The sequence below is a fragment of the Giraffa tippelskirchi genome, chromosome X (assembly GCF_054371585.1).
Source record: "Giraffa tippelskirchi isolate mGirTip1 chromosome X, T2T-mGirTip1v1.2.pri, whole genome shotgun sequence".
NCBI lineage: Eukaryota > Metazoa > Chordata > Mammalia > Artiodactyla > Giraffidae > Giraffa > Giraffa tippelskirchi.
In genome coordinates this window covers 133,089,081-133,095,455 of record NC_137289.1, presented here as the reverse complement: position 1 = coordinate 133,095,455, position 6,375 = coordinate 133,089,081, and the positions used below count along the sequence as shown (strand labels likewise).

Here is a 6,375-nt window from a genome sequence, read left to right as displayed (position 1 = left end):
ATTATCATAATTGCTATTGGTCAGAAAAACATTTATTTTATAGTAGTCTGTAATTCAGGAGTTTCACCAATTGATTTTGGATTCTTCTCATTTGTGACTCTTCAGAATGAGTATCCTATTATCATTATGTCTAAACCTAAACATCAAGAGGTTAAAAAAAAAACCTGTCCAAAAGGCTGGCAGATTTCAAGGCAACAGTATTAATAGAAAACAATGGCTCATCAAGTATCTAGGACTCAGTCATATCCTTCTAAACCATCCCTAGGACTGTAGCTATGGGCTCCAGTTAGAGTAATCATTTAAACTGTACTGCCAGCACCAGGAACAATAGTTCTCAACCCTATCAGACACAAACCACCTTTTAAAACCGTTTAATCCTGAACTGCAATTGCTAGACAATATAACTTACCTACCACACACTAAAAACCCTTTCTGAAATAGCTAGGGAAATAAAAGGGAAGCGCTTATGTAAAAGAATGTCATGTTACCCTGCACATCTCTATGAAAAGCATCAGGCAGACCACGGGAAGTGTTACTGAAGAATTCTGATGGTTGCACCAAATACAGCAAGTGTCCCTGGAGTCAAGAGGTACGAACTGGGTGTGTTAAACTGGCAATGGACACCAGGAGCAGTCCTGCCCTTGGGAACAAACAAAAGACTCCCAAGACAATAGGTAATTCTTGGTGATGTGATTGCCAAGGAAAGAAACAACCACCCCTCATGACCTTCCCAGCAACTGATTACCATGAAAATTGGTGTGTATTCAAGCCATACAAAAAAATGATAGATTTTTTCGTTGGCCACTTGTAGTTTGGGATGCTTGCTTTCAAGGTTATATGAAAAGAGGGTCTATTGTGGCCCAGCCCTTGGAGGAAGTATGGGCTGTAGGCTGGCGCCCAGGAGGTAATTGAAAGAGAGACTGGAATCTGCTTGTACACACCCCGATGCGCTGGGGAGCAATGCTCTGAGGGTGGGGTGGGACCCGATTCCAGCCCATCTACAGCAGCGAGAGGCTAGACCAGCGCTGGCTTTCTCCAAGTCACAGGTATTTTGTGCTCTGCTTCTTAAGGGGCGGGTTTTTTGGTGCTTATTTTGAGGTACACTGCTTACTCCACTGTGGAGTAGCCGCATTTATAAGACTGAGTTCATCGCCCACTTCCATGTTCTCTTCTTACAGGGTCCCCATCTTGTACGATAATGCAACAAGCTCTAGAGCAAGCTTTGGATCGTGCAGAGTATGTCATTGCAACTGCCCAGCAGAGACCACCGAAAAGGAAATACTCATCGAGCGGAGAGACATCTCTCCAGGAAAAACTGTATGACATTTATGTTGAAGAATGTGAAAAACAGCCTGAGGTTATGGAGGAATTAAGAAGCAACGTGAACCTGTTAGAGAAGCTCCTTAGGAGAGAGTCGTTGCCCTGTTTGGTGGTCAACCTGTACCCAGGAAAGCAGGGCTACTCCCTGATGCTCAAAGGGAAACATGGATCATATTCAGAGAGTATTCCACTGCCTTATGAAGAAGGGGAACTGCTTGAATACTTGGATGCTGAAGAATTACCTCCTGTTTTGGTGGATCTCCTGGAAAAGTCTGCGGTTAACGTTTTTCATCAGGGGTGTGTCCTAGCAGAGATACGGGACTACAGGCAGTCCAGTGCCGGGGAACCTCCACATTACCAAAGCAGGCATATTCTCTTACGTCCCACCATGCAGACGTTAGTCTGCGACGTAGAGGCCATAGCCAGCGATGACCAGAACTGGACCCAGGAGGACAAACTTTTGCTTGAGAGCCAACTGATCTTAGCTACAGCGGAACCACTGTGTCTAGACCCTTCTGTATCAGTAGCCTGCACTGCAAACAGACTGCTCTATAACAAACAAAAGCTGAACACTCTTCCCATGAAAAGGAGCCTCAAGAGGTTTTCTGTGCCTGCTCTGAATCAGCAGCAGGAGCTGTCCCATTGTGCACCTCCTCCTGAGCTAAGAATCCTGACTTCTTGCAAAACAATAAGAGAAAGTAAAACAAGTGAGCATCATGGCCTTAAGACTTTTAAAGCAGGCAAGTGTGTAGATACGTGGAAACAGAGACCCTGTAACTTGGCCGCCCCTTCTCAAGTGGATGTGCAGAAATATGCTAAAGGGAAGAAGTCTGTCAGATACGAGGAGTCACAACCAACCCAGGAGGTACTAGGTGATTCTGCAGTTGGATGTGAGGCTGCCTACCAATCCCAGGCAACGAGGTTGACCGTCAGGCAGCCAACTGATAATTCACTTGCCACTGGAAATGGGTCTGAGAAAGAAGCCACATGGGAGAGAGAGCTGTGTCTGCCCCAGTCTTCCACAGATGGCCACTTCAAGAGTTTCCTGCCCGGGCCACAGACTGATGCTGGGAGAGTGGTCAGTCGGTCCAAGCAACTGGTCCAGAAAAGCACCCAGTGTCCAGTGCAGACGTCACCCAGCTCCTGTGGCTCAGCCCATCTCAGGCAGCCTTCTCCAGGGACAGAGCCAGCACAGCCTAGGGCTGTGTCCGTTCAGTCCTCAGTGCCAGACTGGGGAGCCAGACCTCCACCCCCACTCAAGAGACGTCCCTGGAGCCTAGAGGAGAGCTCCTGCGGTGACAGCTTTACCTCACAGCAGGCGGGCAGCTCTCAGGCCCGTCGGTCTCCTGGCCCTGCTCCTCAGCCACCCGATCTTTCCCAGAGATCATCTGTGCAGCTGAACAGAGGTAGCTCGCTTCCTGCGGCCGCCCCGTCCACCACAGGCGCGTTACAAAGAACCCCAGACGTCCGGGTCACGGCCATCTCCCCTGGCCTGAAGGTCATCAGAGTAGTGGGCCCCTTTTGCTGTACCCAGGCCTCAGGGAGAGGGTGTGCCCCTAGGGCTCCCGCTCCTGTGGGGATCCAGCCGGGCCAGCGGCCCACAGGATCTCGGCTACCGAACCGGAGGTCCACACCACCGCCGCTGCTTCCTCGTCCTCCTCCCCCTCCTCCCAGAACCTTTCAGGTGCTTTTGAAAAACACTTTGGACCTCAGGCCCTTTGCTCTGGTGGAGCTCCCCCGCAGTTCACTGGTCTGGAGCAGCCAGCAGCGAGCCCCGCAGCCTCGTATCTACCAGCTGGTTCCCCAGCGGGCCCCGCAACGGCCTCAATCGCCAGCGGCCCAGGCTTCAGGCACACGGCGTCCAGGGGCACAGACCCCACAGGCACAGGCCCCACGAGCACAAGCCTCAGGGCCACAGTGTCCAAGCACACAGACCCCAGGGCCACAGGGTCGAAGTTCACAGGATCCGGGCGCACAGGCTCCAGGGGCACAGAGCACTGCCCGGCCCAAAACCACCATCCGCGCCCAGCCAGCAGTGGTCGTTCACCTCCAACGGCAGCAGGACTCCCTGCAGCACCAGGTGCCTGGGTTGTCTCCACCAGGCTCTGGCCAGAGCCGCCCGGGGCTGAGCATCTCGCATCACAGGATCCAGGCCTCACAGGCCCCGCGCCCACCGATTTACTGGAGGGTAGTGCGGTGCCCGGTGGCTGCAGCCCCCACAGCCCCCACCACGTCGCCCCCTCAGGGCCCCAGTCCAGGCAGCCAGACTACAGGGACCCCCGAGGGAGGCCCCCCAGCCGCCCCCAAGCCCTGAGGCCTGCCTGGTTTTCTCTCTTTACAAATATGCCAAGATCAGCAACCAAATGAATCCCAAGTGTCACCCTCATTTGGGTTATTTTTTAATGTGTCACTATTTTACGTTCTTAGATGTGCAGACCTTCCGCAGAGGCACAATTTTTACATACAAGCCCCGAAGGTCTTTAATAAACTGGGATTATTTCACCTAAGCCATGGCTTTGGTGGTGGTTGTGGACAGTTATTTTTTTTGTGATGTTCTCAAGTGTATCCAGACCCAAACTAGGGTCAGTTTAAACTCCTGAAACCTTGTTATTTCTCTCAGGCAATAAAACTGTAATACCAAGAAAGTCAAAATTAGTACTAACAAGATGACTGCCTTTTAAATTTTTAGATGAGTTACTAACACATGAACTGTGGCATCTTGACCATTTTACGTGCCCAGCTCACTGGTGTTCGGTGGACTCACCTTGTCGTACAACACATCTCTAGGATTCTTTTCTGCTTGCACAAGTGAAACTCTCTCCCCGTGGAGCACCAACTCCTCAGTTCCCTCTTCCCCAGTCCCCACCCCAGCTCTCTACTTTCTGGGTCTCTGAGTCTGGCTGCGGTAGATTCTTCCTAGAAGTGGGGTCCTGCAGTTGTCATCTTTGGTGGGGGGCTAATTTCACTGAGCATCCTGACTTCAAGGTCCATCCCTGTTAGCATGCCACAGGAAGGTCGTGGCTTTTTACAAAGGGTTTCACTGTAAGTAATCTACACTGAAGTGGCCTATGAAATATTAGAAACATCCTTCAGAAGAGAATGCACATCCATATTTGTTTAAGTTTTTGCACAGTGTATGAAATGCAATTTTTATACATTTTAGGGGAGAAAAAGCTAAATGCACCAAAAATTGATCTTGTTACTTCAATGTTGAGACCCTGGGACCCCTCCAGGTGTGCAGCAGGGGGTGGGGCACTTGCTTGCATGGTTGTCCCCAGCATGCAGGTCTGTCCTCCAGGCTGCAGCTTTGAAAAGGCACTTCTGGGGTGTGGTTGTCTGTCTATAAAATCATTTACATTTTTGAGATCCCTGGGTTGTTTGCAGAAGGTAAATAGCTAAACGTTTGGAAATGAGTCGATTTGTTTGTTTTTCAGGTGTTTTCAACCTTGTTACATTCGAGGTGAGGCCCCCTGCCCCCTTCCCTTCTGTCTGTCTCTTGCTGAGTGATCACTCATTGGTCAGCCGCCCCTGCTTCCTCTTCTCTAGTTTTTTTCCTTCTTTCTTATTTCAATGGGGCTCAAAAGATCCCTGAACTTTTCTGTTTTCTTAATCCCTTTCTTCCCTCCCCCTTTTTTTTACTGTGGTAAGTTTACATAAGAATTTACATAAGAATCAGCTATTTTAAAGTGTACAATTCAGTGGTATTTACTCCATTTACAATTGAAGCGACTTAGCAGCAGCAGCAGCAGCACCCACAGCTTCTATTTCCAAAACATTTTTATCCCCCAAGGGAAATCTCTGCACCCATTCAGCACTCTTCCAAGCTTCCTCTCCCCCAGCCCAGGAAACCACCGATTTACATTCTGTCTCTATGGACTTCCCCATTCTCCATTTTTCCTAAAAATGGAATCAGAGACTCTGTGACCTTTACTTTCTGGAGTCTTTCACTTGACATGATGTTTTCAAGGTTCATCCGTGTTGGCACAGGTCTCAGTACTTCCTTCCTTTTTAGGGTTGAATACCCTTTCCTTGTTTGTGAACACCAGATTTTGTTTATCCACTATGTGTTGATGTACATTTGAGTTGTTCCCACCTTTTGCCATTGTGAATAGTGTGGCTCTGAACATTTGTGTGCAAGTATCTGAATGCCTCTTATATTTTGTTCTTATAACTTTGAAGGAGAACTTGCTTATAAAATTATTTTTTCTAAGTATACATATATGCCTTTTGCCCTAACAAAGTAAGGAAGTTTGGTCTGGCAGTTCCAAAAGAGATGAGCGAAGAGACAGATAACAGGCGGGACTTACTTGATCAACCCAGCTGTACTAATGTGCTACAGATCTTAGTGAGGAAAGATTTGGTCAGCTTGAGGCTAACAACGCAGAGAGGCCAGCGGAGTGACCCTGAGTCCATTAGAGCTTCATGCAGCCCACCCTGGACATCTTCGGGAATGGTGCCTACACTTTTAAGGAGTGAAGCAGTGCAATGGCCAATTGCAAAGAAGAGTTTATGCACAGCCTTGTGAGCCAACCAGACACCAGAACTCAGAATTCGTGTACCTCCTCCGTTTTGTCCTCACTGATCTTTTCCAAGTGCTACATGGTGACACCAGCTGAAGTCCTCCCTTCCCAGGCAAGCAAATAAATTCAGCTTTGTTTCAGATTACTGTTTGGTGGTCTTTGTTTATTTCCTTCTAATGCTCCTCACCAAGGTTGGTACTTGATATAGGATCTCTTTAGAGTATAATCCCTGTCTATGTTTTGTGAATAAACTTTTCATTCATTTTAGCATCTTGAGAACCTGGAGCCTCTTCCCTAGCCCAGACCAGATCCATGCACTTCATCTGAAATTTGTTCCCTGTAGACTGTGTTTCTTCTGGACTTTAGGGCTGAGCATTCATAGTGAGGTGGTTGTGTGAAAGTAGATGGCCTCAGAATTTTCTGATACAGAGCAGAGAAACTGATCCCAGTGATGATCATCCAGGTGGACTCTGTATGGCCTGGCTTGTGGGGGAGAGTTGGGACCCTTGTCACAGGGTGGTGCTTTGAGCTCAGG

General features: G+C 48.7%; 1 pseudogene; it reads left to right on the top strand.

The window, feature by feature from the left end:
• Positions 1-1,198: 1,198 nt before the first annotated feature.
• LOC145535767 (transcription factor SPT20 homolog pseudogene) lies at positions 1,199-3,634 on the top strand (annotated as a pseudogene).
• The last annotated feature ends 2,741 nt before the right edge of the window (positions 3,635-6,375 follow it).